The sequence below is a fragment of the Natator depressus genome, chromosome 17 (assembly GCF_965152275.1).
Source record: "Natator depressus isolate rNatDep1 chromosome 17, rNatDep2.hap1, whole genome shotgun sequence".
NCBI lineage: Eukaryota > Metazoa > Chordata > Testudines > Cheloniidae > Natator > Natator depressus.
Window position 1 is genome coordinate 1,702,737 of NC_134250.1, and position 20,258 is coordinate 1,722,994.

General features: G+C 42.0%; 1 protein-coding gene across 3 annotated transcripts in view; it reads right to left on the reverse strand.

Moving 5' to 3' along the window:
- Positions 1 to 20,258, reverse strand: part of FAM222B (family with sequence similarity 222 member B) — a 49,882-nt gene that overhangs the window by 21,464 nt on the left and 8,160 nt on the right. Inside the window, exons 1-2 of one of the 3 annotated variants that reach the window (XM_074974610.1) lie at positions 15,630 to 15,691; positions 15,250 to 15,299 (exon numbers count right to left, since the gene is read on the reverse strand). The exons of 1 other annotated variant lie outside the window; for it this stretch is intronic. The gene's annotated coding sequence lies outside the window, so the exon portion shown is untranslated. Of the gene's footprint in view, positions 1 to 15,249; positions 15,300 to 15,629; positions 15,745 to 20,258 lie in introns of those variants that run through there. One more of the 3 variants, XM_074974609.1, reaches the window with a different exon arrangement.

Genomic DNA, 20,258 nt, shown 5'->3' on the forward strand with positions numbered 1-20,258 from the left:
TTCCTGCTCTCCCCTTCTCCCATTTTCCACCATCCCTCCATTTCTGGGAATCCACAAGGAAACATTCTTGTGTAGTATCTCTGCTGTAACCTGCTAGAGGAACAATATATTTGACATATCTAACTATTTTTCATAACTAAACTATCAAACCAGCACTGTATTCACAGACAACACATGCAACAACCTTTTAATATTTTATAAATCAAAAATTGCAAAGTAATGTTACAGAGGAGGAGGCTTTTCTTGATATGGCAATAAATCACTCTAGCAAGTGTATGGGGAGTAGAGAAGGAGTGAACAGCGGAGAGCTGCCTTTTGTATGAGCTGAAATGTCCTATCAGCTTCTACCAATATAAAGTTTTTTGATTGTCTGAATCAAGAAGGTCCTCTTCTAGATCTCTCTAAGAGCGTCAATAAAATCAATTTTGCTCCTTGCAGTTTAATTAAGGTTTTGCTTATAAACCATTTCACCTTTTAGGCTGACCACCATTTATAATGTTAGTCGGGCAACAAAATTAGTTAGTTTGAAAAGCAAGAAAGAAGAAATTGAAATGTATATGGATCCACTTCTTGCCCTTTTTCCCAACCCACTGAAAACAACACTCGAAACAGAAAACTAAGGGGCTTTAAAGTAAGAGTTCACGAAACAAAACACTGGCAACATTACAATCCTTTTGGACTTGAAAGCTGTCAGGAAGGGCTACCTGGCTTCAAATCAATATCTGTAATTTTGAACAGAAGTTCAAATTCAGCCAAAAGACTAAAATATTGCACCTATAATCTCATAACAGGTATGCATTACTGTGAATGACATCAGTACCATCAAATCCATTTTATTGTGATAAAGCAGCACGTTCCAGTATATGATTTTTGAATATAAAAAACCATTTTAGGTTGGTCTTATTAGATCTTAAAATACAGCACTGCACATCTGCTGAAGAGTAGAACAGTAGGTTTTAATTGTAAAATGGAGTTTTACATAGCTTCTGGCCTTTGGTATAAATGAGGTCTTAAAAAAAAAAAAAGGAAGAGCAATGCATCACTTCAGTTATTAAAATCCGTCCAACTTGTACTTTAGCCTTGGGATAACCACCGCCAACAAACTGACTTGGAAGTAATTATCACTGCTATCTGCAATAAATGTTAATTAGACATAATTGAACTAAAGCCCTAATCTGAATGACGCTGTTGCTGGCAAGAAGCCTACTCCTGCTTGTACTCTGCAAAGGAAGCTGTTAGCAACAATGTGGACAAACATGAAATTGCTTGTGTGGCTTCCCCATTGCAAATCACCATGCATTTCCACTAATACCTGGTTAGTTGGGCCAAAATAAAGCCATTAACAATGCTTCTCACTAAATATGTTTTAACTTAATTTCTGCTGGTTGGCCCATTTATATTTTGCATTTTTGTAGCCAACAGACCAGAATATGGTTCCACCCCTTTACAGCTTACTTCCAATTTTAATTATTAACTCTTTGTCCTTCACCCAGGCACCTCAACGAACCTTACAAACACTACTTCGGCCTCCCAACCACCCTGAGACAGCCATGAATTGCGCATATTCCATTTTACAGATACATAAAATCAAGACAAAAATTAAATAGAAGGAAGGCTGGTCTTGTAATTAAGACTCTGGACTGGACTCATGAGACCTGGGTATAAATCCTGGTTCTGCCACGTGATCTTAGGCAAGTCATTTAGTCACTCTGTGCTTCGACTGTCATTTATACAAGGGATAATCTCTATCTTGTCAGGTATGAGAGGATAAGTTAAAGTTTGCAAGGTCCTCTATACTACAGTGATGGGCGCCCTATTACACAAACGGATCAGCTGAGGCTTTGGAGTAAGTGGCAGAGCTGGGGACAGAACACGGAAGGAAACTGTATCCAAGGTAGTGGGGTAATGTAGGTAGGCAGAGTGCAGTTATCAAAATCAGAAGTTGGCCAGAACAGTAGGCTAAATTCCCTACTCTTAAAAGATGTCACAAAGGCTCTTCAATGACTAACACAATATCCCAGGAAAATGCCCTCCATATTCCTGACCAGATCTTTGAAACAACAAAAGGCATCCATCTTCTTCAGGGCAGGGATCATGTCACTGTTTCACAGATGTTTGCACAGCACCTACCAAGTTGTGGAAGTTATTGGAAGCTAAATAATTCCATAAGAAATGGATTAAGATTGGTTAAAGTGTAACATCTGCTCAATGCAAACCTTAAAAAGGAAGAAAATATCAAGTTATGGGAAACCTCTTAACCGCATCGTAATTCCTACATAGCATATTTTCACAGACAGAGAAAGATTCTGCATCATCACAAGGAACTTATTTCTGCCGGCAAGCGATAAAGAAACATACTACACATTAATCTCCCTTACAGTCTAATGCAAAACTCAATTACAACCCCAGCAACATTAGCAAACATATGTGCAGAGGTTAACTGTGCTGTGTTTATGGGAAAAGCATGAGGCTGTAATTAAGGATTTGTATTTTATTGTAAGGAACATAGCTGTGTTGTGTGTAATATTTCTTCACTCCACTCCCAGAGTCAAAACTCCTATGTCTCAGTCTCCCCTGCTCTAACTACTAACCACTCTCCCCTCTAAAGCTGGGAATAGAACCAGGAGTTCCAATTCCCAGCAATCTACTGCTATCAAGCAAATAGTTGTGTAAGCCATTAGCAAATGGTGTGTGATATTTCTCTCTAATGGCTGCTCCACACAAGACATGTTACTCTTGTAGTTGAAGGAACAGATGATTAATATGGTGAACTGAAGGTCCAGGATTCAAACCCTGATCTTGAATCATATTGGAAGTGGGGCGGTCCTGGTGGCTGCATACGACAATCCCTGTTTGTTCCAGTTTTTTCTTTTAAAAACTCATTAACAAAATGATAAAATTTACTCACGGTGTGACTAGCTTGGCCTGCATTGGGTAGCTTCAGTTTACTCACCATAAGTGTTGGGAAACGGTAGCCACCCTGAGTAAGGAAAATTGTGACTATAAGATGACAGATCATTAATGATTATTTTCCTGTGCTTAATTTTAACCAAATTTCTTCAGAATGTACATTCAAACCAACAGGCAAGAAGTTTTAACTATATGTAAAATGTGAAAAATGAGCCAGCCATTTGGTAGCCAGACACTGCAGAAGGAACAAACTCTCCTAGTTTTTAAATTAATCTTAACTTAAACCAAACAATAGATCTAGTTGAAAATAAACAGAAAATCCAATTTTTATCCAGTACAGATTATGTACTGTACATTTGGGGAGGAGACACTAGTCTCCATATAAAACAAAATGAAAAGCCAAGTGCAGCCTTAGTTAGAAAGGCACTCCTGCACCTTTATAATGCCTGTGGCATGTGGACACGTTCAATAAAGTTGATAGTTGCTTCAGTATTAAATTATGTTAGTATTGAATTTAAGGTCCCAGCTGCCATACAACTGTAACCCAATTACAATGCAGTAGTTTCTTGGGTGGGAGGAACAGTAGACTTGTGATTAAGGTACAAGACTGCAGATCTAGGTTTTATTCCTTGCTCTGCTGCAGACATCCTGTGTGACTTTGGGTGAGACACCTTCTCTACAGCTATTTCTCCACCTATAAAATGGGGATGTTCTAGGAATTATTTGGGAAGTTCTTTGGCCTGCATTATACAGGAAGTCAGACTAGATAATCAGAGTGGTCTCTCCTGGCCTTGGAATCTATACTTTCTTACTTCATAGGGCAAGTGGTGAGGCTTAGTATATGGAAAGTGCTCCGAGACCCTCAAATGGAAGTTGCTACACAAGTATTCTCAGTAGTAGTAAACTTTGCTAGACACCTGCTAGTCAAAGTGTGATACAAGAGGGGTGGACCACCACCAGGAAGTTTTAGGAGCAGCCTCCTGCCTTCAGCTATTGGGAAGGGTGAAGGTGCTGAGGGTCCTACCACGGTGTTAAGCCCAGACCTATTTTTCATAACAGCCTCCATTTAATAAGTTTCTGAGAAACAGGAAGGCCACCCTCTAAAACTTCTGAATAGGAAAAAAGGGCACACATACACACACACACCCCTACCACCTCCTAGCTACCCTGAGCAAGGGTCTCTGTATTTGAAGATTTCCCCAGGAGCAGAACAGACCTGCTTCTTCTTGCCAGTTTCACTGTTACCCACAGTTCAGAACAGCAACAGTGAAACTGCCCAGAACATGTAAGAGACTTTTGGAAGCCCAAAGTATTAGCAGAGCCAGAAATTTCTGTCTGTAGACTCAGGAAGGCAGAACTTCAGAGTATGACCTGATGCAGATTCTCATTAGAAAGAAATTTGTGGTTGCAGAGAGAAAGCTTAAATTCCTCTGAAGCTTTCCCACTTACCAGATAAAATTTCCTACTCACCTTTGGTCAGTAGTTTTTTTCAAGTTCTGACAACAAATTATGTGTAGACAGAATCAAACTATAACTATGTAACTATGCTATAACCTGGAAAAGAAAGGTGGGCAGGGTGTGTGGGACCAAAGCCAAATAGTGTCACATTTGACAAATGCCCCAACATAATAATTACAGCTGTAGCCTAGATATTACAGGACCTCAGTGCATTAATTTGCAAAGCTCCCAATAATCTGGGATGTAACAAACCAAAGAAATTAAGACCACTATTTTACATCTCTTATAAAGGGAGATGCCTCCAGAAACGCACAACCTCTGAGTCTCAGCACTATGCAAGGGCACTGGTCCAGTACTGACTGAGAAAGAGCACCACTTATGGACCCCACCAACACTAGCTCCTAATATTAACCTCCAGGCAAATCTGACCACAAAGAAACTGACCTGCCTGCAAAACTCTCTCTCAATGTGGTGGAAAGGTAAAATCTTCCACTTTCATTGAACTGCATTCATATGGCTTATAACTATGTGATTAATTATAACTTCTGTAGAGCTTTTATCAATGTTTTTTCTTGGAAGACATGCTCAACTCTCTGGCACTCGTACCTTTAATGAAAAGCAATTATCAATTTGCTTTGAATAGCTGAATCTGCTTCTTTAATGCAAAGAGAGAGAGACTGATTAAAGCAATATTCTGGAAAAGTAATGCACACAACAAAATTCAAGAATGCTGTCAAACGCAGTCCTGATTTTGAAAAGGATGACACTAATCAGAATTCTTATCCAGCCTGGCAGAAATATGTGCTTTATGGTTTACCTGGAGCTCCTTAACCTATGATACAACTCGGCTGGAAATTAACAGATGTGCCCTTACACAACTAAATTTAGAATTGTTTTTTTTGGAGCATTAGAAATGGAACCCAGAATGTTACATAAACCATTTGGATGGCAACAATCTCTCACCTCTGCCTGCACTACTGTGCCACATTCAAATGCATAGTGAATTACCATATTTGTATATTTCAGTTTGGACACCTGTTAGCTGCTTACAAAGCAGGCAAAAATAAAGTGCTTAGAGACTACTGAATGCTATTTTCTCAAATATAATGTTGCTTTCTACAGTTGATATATGCTAAAAGCTTTCATTTAAGAGAAAACGCTTGACATTAAAGCAAATTTTATGACAGTATTAACTACTGATGTGCTTAGCCAACCTTAAGTAGGTAAGTTAAAGTCTGAAATCGAAAGTTGTATCACCAGAACTGACTCATTACACGATCAACACAGAAGACAGCAGTTTATATTCCTTATGTTGACTTGAATTTAAAGGCTAAAATATTTCCATTAAGCATGTAAGTCTGTTTCCCACTACTTAAGAGTCTTGCTCCTTTTCCATGTCGTAAGGCATAGATAAAAGACAGCATAAATTGCATTTGTTGTTAAAGAGGAAGGAACAAGATGCAATACTTCCCGGGAGTAAGACAAAAGGTGTTCAGGTGCTGACTCCCAGAGCAGATCAAGAGATCGTAAAATTGTAAAACTAGAAATCAGAGCAGTTCTGAAAGAACTTCCTCATACTTCATATAAACATAGTGAGAAAAAATTTGATGGAACTGAATCCTAGAGATACAGACTCACTAAACAAATCAAGGTAGCTCAGATACAATGTGGGATAAGCTATTTTCAGAGGCGTGAAGGGAAACTAAAGAAGTAAAGTAACTTATTTTTTAAATGTGTTGTCTCCATTGATCCCCTCTGACAGTGCATGATCTGCCAATAGAACCCATTTCAAAGCAAACACCGAACGAACACATTATCTCTATTACCATAGCACCTGGGAGCCCCAGTCATGGATCAGGACCCCACTGTGCTAGGTTCTGTTTGGATACAGCACAATAGGACAGTGCCTACTCCGGAACGCTCCAACCTAAGTAAAAGACAAGAAACAAAAGACGGATACACACAGACAAGGAAACATGTTGCTCCAGCATTCTGGAGGCAAGGGCACACCTTTTAAATCTCCAATAGAGGGGGAAGAGTCAGTGGGGATATGCAGAGGGAACAAGTTCGAAACCAAGGAGTACTTCAATAAGTAACCTATTATTCCTTTGTGATATGCTTCTATGGGCACAAAGCTCTAAAGATTTAGAGCAGGTTGCACAGCGGAGCCAAGAGGCCAGTGAAGAAGCTTGGCAACATGTGACCTCCAGAAGAAGAAGGGGGAATGTCCGGGCTTCAGCAACACGGACACAGGTAACTAACCGCTTTCATGTTCTCTCCACAGGTACTAATGCGGAGAGTGGACCAGATGATACGTCTGAGGGAAGGGAGCAGAAGGAGACCCCGCTGGTTGGAAGGCATGAGATGCACTGTCCTGAGATGGGGGGTTCCACGACCTCCACTCCCAAGAGAAGGAGGCGGGTGGTGGTTGTTGGGGACTCTCTCCTCCGGGGGACTGAGTCATCTATCTGCCGCCCTGACCGGGAAAACCGAGAAGTCTGCTGCTTGCCAGGGGCTAAGATTCGTGATGTGACGGAGAGACTGCCGAGACTCATCAAGCCCTCGGATCGCTACCCCTTCCTGCTTCTCCACGTGGGCACCAATGATACTGCCAAGAATGACCTTGAGCGGATCACTGCGGACTACGTGGCTCTGGGAAGAAGGATAAAGGAGTTTGAGGCGCAAGTGGTGTTCTCGTCCATCCTCCCCGTGGAAGGAAAAGGCCAGGGCAGGGACCGTCGAATCGTGGAAGTCAACGAATGGCTACGCAGGTGGTGTCGGAGAGAAGGCTTTGGATTCTTTGACCATGGGATGGTGTTCCATGAAGGAGGAGTGCTGGGCAGAGACGGGCTCCATCTTATGAAGAGAGGGAAGAGCATCTTTGCGAGCAGGCTGGCTAGCCTAGTGAGGAGGGCTTTAAACTAGGTTCAACGGGGGAAGGAGACCAAAGCCCTCAGCTAAGTGGGAAAACGGGATACCGGGAGGAAGCACAGGCAGGAACGTCTGTGAGGGGAGGGCTCCTGCCTCATACTGAGAATGAGGGGCGATCAGCAGGTTCTCTCAAGTGCTTATATACGAATGCACAAAGCCTTGGAAATAAGCAGGGAGAACTGGAGGTCCTGGTGATGTCAGGGAATTATGACGTGATTGGAATAACAGAGACTTGGTGGGATAACTCACATGACTGGAGTACTGTCATGGATGGTTATAAACTGTTCAGGAAGGACACGCAGGGCAGAAAAGGTGGGGGAGTAGCACTGTATGTAAGGGAGCAGTATGACTGCTCAGAGCTCCGGTACGAAACTGCAGAAAAACCTGAGTGTCTCTGGATTAAGTTTAGAAGTGTGAGTAACAAGAGTGATGTAGTGGTGGGAGTCTGCTATAGACCACCGGACCAGGGGGATGAGGTGGATGAGGCTTTCTTCCTGCAATTCGCAGAAGCTACTAGATCGCACGCCCTGGTTCTCATGGGTGACTTTAATTTTCCTGATATTTGCTGGGAGAGCAATACAGCGGTGCATAGACAATCCAGGAAGTTTTTGGAAAGCGTAGGGGACAATTTCCTGGTGCAAGTGCTAGACGAGCCAACTGGGGGGGAGCTTTTCTTGACCTGCTGCTCACAAACAGGGAAGAATTAGTGGGGGAAGCAAAAGTGGATGGGAATCTGGGAGGCAGTGACCATGAGATGGTCGAGTTCAGGATCCTGACACAGGGAAGAAAGGTAAGCAGCAGGATACGGACCCTGGACTTCAGGAAAGCAGACTTCGACTCCCTCAGGGAGCGGATGGGTAGGATCCCCTGGGGGACTAACATGAAGGGGAAAGGAGTCCAGGAGAGCTGGCTGTATTTCAAGGAATCCCTGTTGAGGTTACAGGGACAAACCGTCCCGATGAGTCGAAAGAATAGTAAATATGGCAGGCGACCAGCTTGGCTTAATGGTGAAATCCTAGCGGATCTTAAACATAAAAAAGAAGCTTACAAGAAGAGGAAGGTTGGACATATGACCAGGGAAGAGTATAAAAATATTGCTCGGGCATGTAGGAATGAAATCAGGAGGGCCAAATCGCACCTGGAGCTGCAGTTAGCAAGAGATGTCAAGAGTAACAAGAAGGGTTTCTTCAGGTATGTTGGCAACAAGAAGAAAGCCAAGGAAAGTGTGGGCCCCTTACTGAATGAGGGAGGCAACCTAGTGACAGAGGATGTGGAAAAAGCTAATGTGCTCAATGCTTTTTTTGCCTCTGTCTTCACTAACAAGGACAGCTCCCAGACTGCTGTGCTGGGCATCGCAACATGGGGAGTAGATGGCCAGCCCTCTGTGGAGAAAGAGGTGGTTAGGGACTATTTAGAAAAGCTGGATGTGCACAAGTCCATGGGGCCGGACGAGTTGCATCCGAGAGTGCTAAAGGAATTGGCGGATGTGATTGCAGAGCCATTGGCCATTATCTTTGAAAACTCGTGGCGAACGGGGGAAGTCCCAGATGACTGGAAAAAGGCTAACATAGTGCCAATCTTTAAAAAAGGGAAGGAGGAGGATCCTGGGAACTACAGGCCAGTCAGCCGCACCTCAGTCCCCGGAAAAATCACGGAGCAGGTCCTCAAGGAATCAATCCTGAAGCACTTACACGAGAGGACAGTGATCAGGAACAGTCAGCATGGATTCACCAAGGGAAGGTCATGCCTGACTAATCTAATCGCCTTCTATGATGAGATTACTGATTCTGTGGATGAAGGGAAAGCAGTGGATGTATTGTTTCTTGACTTTAGCAAAGCTTTTGACACGGTCTCCCACAGTATTCTTGTCAGCAAGTTAAAGAAGTATGGGCTGGATGAATGTACTATAAGGTGGGTAGAAAGTTGGCTAGATTGTCGGGCTCAATGGGTAGTGATCAATGGCTCCATGTCTAGTTGGCAGCCGGTGTCAAGTGGAGTGCCCCAGGGGTCGGTCCCGGGGCCAGTTTTGTTCAATATCTTCATAAATGATCTGGAGGATGGTGTGGATTGCACTCTCAGCAAATTTGCGGATGATACTAAACTGGGAGGAGTGGTAGATACGCTGGAGGGCAGAGATAGGATACAGAGGGACCTAGACAAATTGGAGGATTGGGCCAAAAGAAACCTGATGAGGTTCAATAAGGATAAGTGCAGGGTCCTGCACTTAGGACGGAAGAACCCAATGCACAGCTACAGACTAGGGACCGAATGGCTAGGCAGCAGTTCTGCGGAAAAGGACCTAGGGGTTACAGTGGACGAGAAGCTGGATATGAGTCAGCAGTGTGCCCTTGTTGCCAAGAAGGCCAATGGCATTTTGGGATGTATAAGTAGGGGCATAGCGAGCAGATCGAGGGACGTGATCGTTCCCCTCTATTCGACATTGGTGAGGCCTCATCTGGAGTACTGTGTCCAGTTTTGGGCCCCACACTACAAGAAGGATGTGGATAAATTGGAGAGAATCCAGCGAAGGGCAACAAAAATGATTAGGGGTCTGGAACACATGACTTATGAGGAGAGGCTGAGGGAACTGGGATTGTTTAGTCTGCAGAAGAGAAGAATGAGGGGGGATTTGATAGCTGCTTTCAACTACCTGAGAGGTGGTTCCAGAGAGGATGGTTCTAGACTATTCTCAGTGGTAGAAGAGGACAGGACAAGGAGTAATGGTCTCAAGTTGCAGTGGGGGAGGTTTAGGTTGGATATTAGGAAAAACTTTTTCACTAGGAGGGTGGTGAAACACTGGAATGCGTTACCTAGGGAGGTGGTGGAATCTCCTTCCTTGGAAGTTTTTAAGGTCAGGCTTGACAAAGCCTTGGCTGGGATGATTTGATTGGGGATTGGGTCCTGCTTTGAGCAGGGGGTTGGACTAGATGACCTCCTGAGGTCCCTTCCAACCCTGATATTCTATGATAGTGCTCTGCACAGATCCCTCTGCGAGATACCAGTTAGCGGTGACAATCTTTAGGAAAAGGGCTGAGTACTGTTAGTTGAAAAGAGACGCGAACATTTTCTCCTAGAATGAAGCATTCAATGGGATTTGTGATGAATACTGACAGAGTGATGCTTTGGAAAGGTGGGAATCAAATATAGCTATCTCAACAAATGGCACACAACAAAAAGATAATAAAGAAGCTGTTATCCACTCCTCCCGTAGAAAGAGCTTTAAGTTCTTCTCATATAGGATCTTCACTAAGCAGAGACCATCTGTATCAAAAATGGATCTGTTTAGAGTGTATCTGGACTGAAAAGTACTGGCTCTTTTCTCTAATTATACACCATAATAAAATTGAGGATTTAAAAAACTTTCTACTGCCAAGGAAATAACCCAATAGCCTTCTTCATATTCAAGGGGCTCCACCAAGTCTAACAAGGAAGATCAAGAGGCTCAGCAAAGTGTTTGCTTTAAAGGAAATTTGGAGGCCACCAGAGTCAAGATTTTGGAATAGGATTTTAGAACTTAATCCCTAGAAAATTTGTACAAGGAAGACCCGTCACCAAAGCGTACAGATTTGAATCTCTCCCAGCATTTGCTACAGTTGGAAGGGAAGGGTCTTTCAATAGAGGTGCAAGAAGGAGCATGTGCCCTCATACAACTGAGAACCAAAATTTTAATCCCACATATTCCCAGGTTATGATTTTGAATATACACATTGATCAAACTTTGTACTGGGGATGTGAAGTATTTGTCTACACAATACTGACATAAATCCCAACGTAGGGAGAAGATGAGGCTCAGTGTCCATTCTCTCAAGGCAGGAATGGGGGTATAGATGGATGTGGGGACTTTTGCACTTTTGTTTCTAGGATGCTGGAGCACTGTGACAGGCACACATTCTTCCAACAGCTAGCTGCTTTGAAATGGGGTCTGTCCCCACGGAGCAGGAGACAATCTCACAGTGGAGATGTGCAGAAGCAATGTCATGAAGAAGAAACCCTGTTCCCAAAGTATTGCACCAGTACTGCAATTCTCTAAATGCATCCGATGAAGTGAGCTGTAGCTCACGAAAGCTTATGCTCAAATTGGTTAGTCGCTAAGGTGCCACAAGTCCTCCTGTTCTTTTTTCTAAATTCCAGGTGTTTCTTGCCCATTTCAGCCATCTGAAGGACAGGTTAGGCAAATTTTCTGTTTTTTACAATCTGATTTTAACACTCCTGTGCTGTATTTTACAGACAGGCCCTCAATCCACAGCATGTAATAAAATCTTCACTTGCATAAAAAGCACTCTGATCTCACACCATTCTGTTTAGAAGACTTTTTCCTTCCTACAGTGAAACTCCAAGTGCTGCCTTGGTTTTGCTGGTGATACAGGAGACTGCATATACTCCATTTGGAGAAGCGCACCTTGTGATTTTTTTTAAATATACTGATCTCACTTTAGTCAAAACTATTTCAAATCATTTTCAAAATTTCAGTTTCAAGAGGCTCACATTAACTTCTGCAGCAGCTTTTATATTGCTTTCATTTATGCCTAAAATATGTCTAACTCATGTAAGGCCTACTAAGTTCCTACCTTAACTTTTCATGTGCAATTTGTAATATAATTATGCAACAAACTCAGATCTCATTTCAATGTGCAGTGTCTATCAATGTTACCAAAGTGCATTTAATATTCAACAAATCCAAAGCATTTTCCACTACTGTTTACTCTTCACTTTGCACTAACAGTAGATCACACTCCTATCATGCAGAATTTAAAGGAAATCTTCCATGCAAAAGGAAGATAGCTCATGCAAAGAGTGACATTCTTATTTGCAATAAGATGTATATTTATCACGGAAAATCTATTTAAAAAGAGTGCCTTTGTATTTTATTTTTTAACAGGCCTGTTAAAGTTTAACCATGTTGGGAAACTACTTTTCTTTGCTCTATACCGCCAGCATAAGACATTTACGTAATACACAACAACATAACTTTCCTGAATCCTGGTTCCATGGACTTTCTCCCAATTTAAGAATCTGCCTGTGAAACTGGGGGAATTGATTATTTATGCCAGTATTTTGCAGTGTCCTATTTTCTCAGACATGTTAGAGAATACTTTTTCCTCAGTTTAACAGTATTAAAAGTTAACCCCAAAAAACTGCTCTAGCTAATTCAGCCAAAATATAAAAACTTTAACAAGACAGAAAGCAGTCAAAATTTTAAAATAAGGAATTCTTTTACTTCATCTTAATCTAATGTCAAACAAGTAAACTATATACTAAACTGATCTAGGAAAGACACTGATGACATTGTCATCTCTTATTTATCACTGGATACCTAATCTAGCACATGTCCATGAAATGATGGCCCTGTGACACCAGGCACTTTAAAACTGGATCACTCAGCAACATATATACACACATATATATATACATATACACACACACACACACACCCCCACCCAATTCTTGAACAAGCAATTCCAGGCTGCTTTGCCAGCAAATTCTGGCCAGTACAGTTTGAAAGTGCATAGTTCTGGCCCTCACAAAGAGCAGACCTGTAAATGACATCTTGAGGATTAAACTGATTGAGATGCAATGCGCATAGCAACCATTCATTAAGCAGAGTTCAGAAACAGGCCAGCAATCTATTCCACCTCCTTATCTGAGCAGTAAACAGATAATAGAGGGTAGAGGACACAGTGGAGACTATTTCAGACACATTGTAAACAGCTTTCTCAAATGTTAAGCCTCCTACAGTAAATCTCATGGAATAACCCCTCCTCCAAATACACACAGGATTTAGTTACAGCAAGTGTCTGACAAGCTAGAAACAGCTAAAAACCTATCCTAATGCAAATCTCAATGTGAATCCATTCACAGTTCTGTTTTGTCCACTATTCTCTCACCTTGAGCACCACCAAGAGCCCACCCCCAACCTTAAAAAAATCCACCATTTAATCATGCAGGTTTTGGCACTGCTACTCCAATCGTTAAGAAACTCAATAACAATCTTATTCCTTTCCTTCAACTTCTGAAAGGAATCAATTTCTATTTCTGAGGGCTTTGATATAGGTTCTCTCTTAGGGAAGAGAACAAAAGTCACTTTTCCTCCCATTAAGCACCGCTGCTCATAAATAACCAGGACAGAATGAAAATGCCATAGGAGAAAATTAAACCAGCTACTCCAGTCTCAGTAGTGCAATGTGTTTCAACCACTTAGCTACACAGATTATGGTAAGTCATGATTTCACATAATTGTTTCCTCATAAGTAAACATTTGATGGTTTCCTATTTTGCATCTAAGTTAAACGACAGAGATTAGCGTAGACATCCTACGATTATATAGCTGAATGTTTCATCTTCTGTGTACAGCTCTTTTGGGAAATCACTGACATTCAGCATAATATTACTATTACATATTTAAGATAAAAAATTAAACTGACAATAAATTTATGTAATACAATTTCATAAAGGCAGGGTCGCTGAATACTCTCTCAGATGAAAAATGTGAGCCCCATCAAAACTTGTGACTTTACCTTTATTAGGAAGTCAAAGGTACTTGATGATTCAATGGTTCCTACGCAATTCAATGCCTTCTAAGTGTCTCCAGCCAAAGCTGTCACTTCACCTACTCAACTAAATCTTATATATATATATATATATATATATTTTTTTTTTTTAAAAAAAAAGCTTTTAAAAACCCAACAGTGTTGCACTAGTTGCTGCAATGCTCATTGGTGTTTTAGAGTTAACAGGCTTCCCAAACATTGCACTTTAATACACAAAGAAACTGACTTCCTATTAGAGAATGAAACAAACATCATGATGCAACAGTTACTAACCTGGTATCATGGGTGATAAGAAAAAAAAAATCATCAAAGGTATTAGAAGGAGCTAGTAAATGTAGCTTACTTTCTTAAGCGGAAGATATCAGTTAATTAAGAACAGACCTTTCTTAAAAGTTTACAGTTTTTGTGTCTACTGAACCTAAGCCATGCTAATGCTGAGATAAGAACCTACTAGTCTCTAATACAGCACCATATTACTGACTGACTTCTGGTTACAATGATCTCTGGAATCTTTGCTTCGCTTACTAGAATGAACTCTATATCACTTTAATTAATACCTCCAAAGTGCCAGAAAAAAATTGGTATTCAACTCTCTTAGCATTTTCCACTAGACATTAGTCATGCCAGCTCTTGGCTAATCAACATAAAAGGATATAGCCGACGAAGTGGGTAATCATCCATGAAAGCTCAATATGTCTGTTAGTCTATAAGGTGCCACAGGACTCTTTGCCGCTTTTACAGATCCAGACTAACGCAGCTACCCCTCTGATAAAAGATATACTTGTTCCACATATTTAGCTAGAAATGCCTAATTACAGAAAATTTACAATCAGCATAACCACCTAATTAGCATATATGCACCAGCTGGTTACAAAGCATTAATTTTAAAGCTTTACATTTGAAATCCACTTAGGAATTATTTTAAGTGTCAAAATCAGCACTATCTTAATTTCTGCTGGATTCAAATGCTTTTCCTTGTTTTAGGCTATGTCCTAGGCTATCGATCTATCAGGGATCAATTTATCGCTCTGCCATCGACTCCTGTACTCCACGGCTATTCTTGTGGCTGAAGTTGCCTCTCTTAGGTCGATCTCCCCCCAGTGTAGACCAGGCCTTACAGGATAGCTCCAAAGTTATGATAAGGTAAGGTTGCTTAGGCCCAAACAAGAAGTGAAGTACCTCAATCGGCTTCACTTGCTAGAGCCAGGTTCAGGCAAAAACTACCTGGACAGTACAGAATGCAAACCAGAAAATCAAAGCCAAGAGTCCTTTCTACAGAACGGGAAAAGAAAGTTTAAAAATGAATGGGTTTAATAGTAATCATTCCGATAAAAATTAATAGGGTCAAATTAAGTTCGGAGGAAGGAGGCATTTCACAGATGTTAAAAAATAGTCTATTTGCCTGAAAGGAGGAGGAGGAAGAGACAAGGAAAATCAGGAATCACCGGGTTTCTGCAAGAGAAAAAGGAGAGGAAGTCCATAAACGCAGTGGCCAGGGAGGGACTCCCCCAAGGCAGGCTAGGCTAAGCGCTGCGTGGCGACCCCGCCGCTGGGAAACGTGCCCCCGCTGGGGTCTGCGCGGAGCCCATCTACACGCACAGCAGCACCCCTCTCTGGCGGGCTGGGTTTCACCCCCGCACCTGGAGCCGGACAGGAACCCGCCGCAGGAAAGGGGCCCTGGCAGGCCGCCGCCCCACCCTGCGCCCCGGCTGTTCGCTGCACCCCAGCCGTGCGCAGCAGAGCCGGGGCGCTCCTTGCCTGGGCCCGGCGCCGGAGCCTTACCGGGGCCCTGCTCGGAGAGGCGGTGCAGGCAGCCCCCATAGCCGGGGCCGCGGCTGCTGCACCGGGCTCGGCGCTTTGCATCCTCTTTGCAAACTCAGCTCCCCGCAGCGCCGGAAACCGGCCCCGCCCCGGCCCTGACGGACGGCGGCCTCCTGCCAATGGCGGCCGCCCGCCGGGCCGCCCGGGCGGGGCCCTTTGTCAGCGCGCCCCGCAGCGGCGCCCCGCTCGGCCGGCCCGCGCCCGCGCCTGCGCCGCACAAAGGGAGCGGGCCGCGCCGGGCGGGGCGAGCCGGGCCCGGCGAGATGCAGCGCCGTAAACTGCCCCCGACCCGGCCAGGCCGCGGCGAGTCCCGCGCCTACCGCGGCGTAGGGCCCACGCCGGCCCCAGCTCCTCCGGGCGCCCAGCAGGGATGCTGACAAGGGCCTTCGGAAGCGGACTCCTTCAGTTGTGGGCCCGTCTTTTTTGAAGCGAGCTCTAAGTGCCCTCATGCCTAGGACGAGCTTAACAGGAGTCTGGGAAGCATTTAAGATTTCATCATTTAAAAAAAAAAATAAAAGCTTTGTACTTGTAAAACTAACCCTCAGGACATGAGCCACAGCCGCACTGATTTGGGATGGTCTTCCTGAGTCTGTGGCCAGACAGCACCTTCGCGGCTGCCACTACTCACAGCTTTACCGCCCAGCGCGCCCAGCGCCTGGGGTCAGTTTCATTGCTGCTATGCAGAACGTGGCAGACGGCGCCCACGCTCTCAAGAATACAGTTACAAAGCTCTTCACTGTGGAATTATTCAAGGGGAAAGGGGCTTAAAAACACAAACTAAGGGAGATTACAGATCTGTTCCATTCCCCTGAAGCAGGCAAAAGTAGTGGAAACCCTTCCTTCCTTCCCACTCATCCCCCTACACACAAAAGCATGGTAAAGTAGCAGACACCCTCCTTTTTGGCAGCATTCAGAAGGTCTGGGAGGAAGGGTGCAGACTCCCCTTCCAACAACTTAGTGAGGCGGTACACACTACTAGCCTGACCTGAGCAGAAAGCTGCAGGCAGGGTCCCTGAATACCCCCTCAGTGGCTATCCCAGCCTTTTCCTGCTTCCAGCCACTAGAGATGACAAGAGGTCTGGGCTCCGGTCCTTGCTCTCAGAACCCCATACCTTCATCTTCTGTATCCCTCCTTATGGGTGATAGGGTTTAGGCCTCCAGCTAACAAGTAGAGCCCTGTGAAATTCTTATTGTTACACTTCATTTTATCCATACAGATGGGAGGGGTTGCAGAGTGAGCCAACCCCAAAGAGCTGGGTCCAGTGCCCACTCTGAGCATTGGGATCTGGAGCACGAGGTCGAGGCACAGCTTAGGTTTGGCCTGGCTGACTCTCCCTTAATGAGACAGGGGCATCCAGGCCAATCCTGAGCAGCGGTGCAACCCAATAGGTCACAACTGTTGGAGTAAGGATCTGGGCTCAGCTCCACAGGACAAGAGCCCGCACTGTGGAGTGAATTTTTCACTCTATTTCTTTTTATAGAGGGGTTTTTGTTTTAGTTTGTGTTGTTTCACATTTTCAAAAACCGTAAGAATGTATAAATAAGCATCCAACAAGTGTTTCAGATCTTGTGAACTACATAGGAAGGGACTGAAGGTTCAACTTCATTAACATTAATAGGAGACCTGGCCTGAAAGATGGACTACAGGGTAATATGATTGGTACTTCTAAAGAAGCACACAGAAAAAATTTCCAAATGATGTATCTTATTTATAGTAAAATATAGTGATCAAAGCAGAAGCTTCCATCTTGATCAACAGATGCAAAGGAAAACAAAATTGGTTTGTTATTAAAGTTTCCAGATTAAAAAGTATACTATATAATTTTAACATTTTAAGTAACTGTTGAAGATGACTAAATATTTTTGTAATGGTTACCTTACAACAATTCTGATTTTTTTTTTTTTATTGCTAATGCTTTCCAATCGTTCAGCCTACTCTTTCAGTCCTAATTTGATAAGTCAAATTAGGCCTCCTACTGGGAAGTATTAAAATTGCAGTCCCCTATTGAGACAACTACCTGTTTCACTAAACAGATACTGGAACAGTAATGCATTCCTAAATAAATGCTTTAAATTCTTTGACATTGTCATTCAGTAAATATTTAGAAAGTGTAATTATTGGAGTTTTCCTTAAAGCATTTCATAGTAACACAACTGATGCATTAAGAGGCTTCCATAAATACTTTTATCAGCTCTAATCTTCTCTCAAAACCTGAGGACTCCAACAATGCTCTGCAATTCTATAGCACCTTCCAACATTAATGAAATAATTGTCAACACTCCTATGAGATGTGATCATATTGTACAGCTGGAGGACTAGAAGCACAAATAGATGAACTGCACAGTCACATGAGGGGCTGAGTACTTCAGCTCCCATAACATCAAAATACAGAGTTCAGAACCTGGAAATTAGGGTGCGTTCCCCTCTCTACCACTGAATTTGTGGAGAAGGTGCAGAGACCTACACCAGGTCCAAACTCACACGATCAATGCTATACAGTGAGACAGTGACAGAATGAGAACTGAACTCTGATAGTCAAACTTCCATACCTGTGCATTAATCACTGAACTGTAAGTGATTGTTATAATGGGAAGTTACTCCTGCTTAATTTTGGTCTTGATATGTTTGCTGGAGGAAAAATTTATTCTAAATTTTCTTTGAAGTAAACGTGATATTTGTTGAGAAATGTTGAACTAATTTTATATGTTAAGTTTTTCAAAACACTACTGTAACCAACAGTTGGAATTTGAAGCAAATATATGATGCATTACCTTTAGGAATATTTACTACCTTATTTTTATGCACATAGTACAGAAAACAGAGTTTTATCTGGGCCTTCAAAGCTACAAATCATTTTTTCCAGATCCAAGTGTTCTTGACAGACTTAACTCTGAAAGCTTACATGTGCAAACTCATTTAGGTTAAATAAAAACGTATCTTGCACCAATACTTAACTTTTACACAAAAGTTTTAAATTAATTTCTTTAACTTGTGTGTTTCTAAAAATAAAATAATTCTCAAGTTCTCTATATGACAGTAACATACCAGTAACAAATCAGGAAGCTATATATTCATTAAATGGTCTACAAAATTGGGAAGGATATGCTAGTTTCCTCCCAATAAGAAAAATCAAAGTCAAGAGTAGTATTTTAACTGGTAACCAGAACATTTCTACCCACTCTACTCTATTCAGTACTAACAAAATTAAGAGATCAGAGTGCTTCATACAGACAATTTTCTGATATGATAAACATTACACTCTGTTCATGCCCTTATTAGACCATTAAAGGACAAGCTGAGTTCTCTATCATTGTGCAATAGTTCTAACAGATCAAGGTTTTCCTGCATAAACTGTCCAGGGTTCTAGGAGCATTTGTGTACCCAGTCACCACAGCAAAGTATATTTACCCATCTCTGGTGACCTTCCCAGAGAAGTTAGATTCATAGCACTTTTTGAAAGACTCAGGGAGAAACTCCTTTGTCCTAGCCTATTACATCTCCCAGAACGGATTGTCAGTTTTAAGGATGTGTATAAGATCACATAATGGCTACGATATTTTCTTACATAGTCACTGCACTTCCAGCATCTAACTCAATGGTACGAGATTTTAATTGAACATTTATTTGGCATGTCCCAGTGGTGTAAGACATAGCTTATGGGAAAAAACTAAGACACTAAACATTTTTTAATACGACTTTAACCCATACACCAAGTTTTATGCACTTTCATAGGAGATACTACAACAGAATAAAATCAAATTTAATTGCCTTTTAAATAACTGCAACAGCTACTTTAATTTTATTTCAACAACAATAAGTTATTCATAAATCAGATGGTTCACAAGCTAGCGCAAAATGACAAGTAAACAGAGCAGAACACATTCAAGCAGAATATAAACCCTTCATATGAAAGGCAATTTTTCTTAAACATGGTGCACAGCCATTTTACAAATGTCACAAATAAACCACCAAGATGCAGGCACTTGAAGCCTTAATCTTCATTAATCCTGGGATGTCAGACAATTCTGGAACATCAAGGGAGGGAAAAAAAACCTACCGATGAAAAGATACGTTGCCAAATTGGACCATGTTAAAAGAATGGAGTTTAATAACTGGATGCAATTTCTCTCTCACACACTAGATGGTAGTATTAAGAATGCTACAGTACTTTCCTCCACTGCTTTTAATTTGGTTGAATGATTTTAATTTATATTATACATGGCACTTAAAATTCCTCAGGCTTTCATTCTTTTAGTGTGCAACTTTACTCATTGTTAGCATGTATGTGGGAAGACAGTTTATGCTATTAAGGTAACATGTTGAAGATTGATGCCATCCATATATGTGGGAATATACACCAAAATATTCTATTTACTAATCATACTCATTTTTAAAGTTTATTACAGTTCCAAAATATTAAAACAAGCACTACTAAGGTTTAATCCCAAATTTAAATCCTATGTAATTGGAAATACTTTAATGTAATAAATTAGAAGTCATAACAAATCTTAACCATCAAAAGCATCACCGAGCAAATGCGCAGAAACAAGGGATAATTAGAACAGGTATAAAAGATTTCCCAAATATTT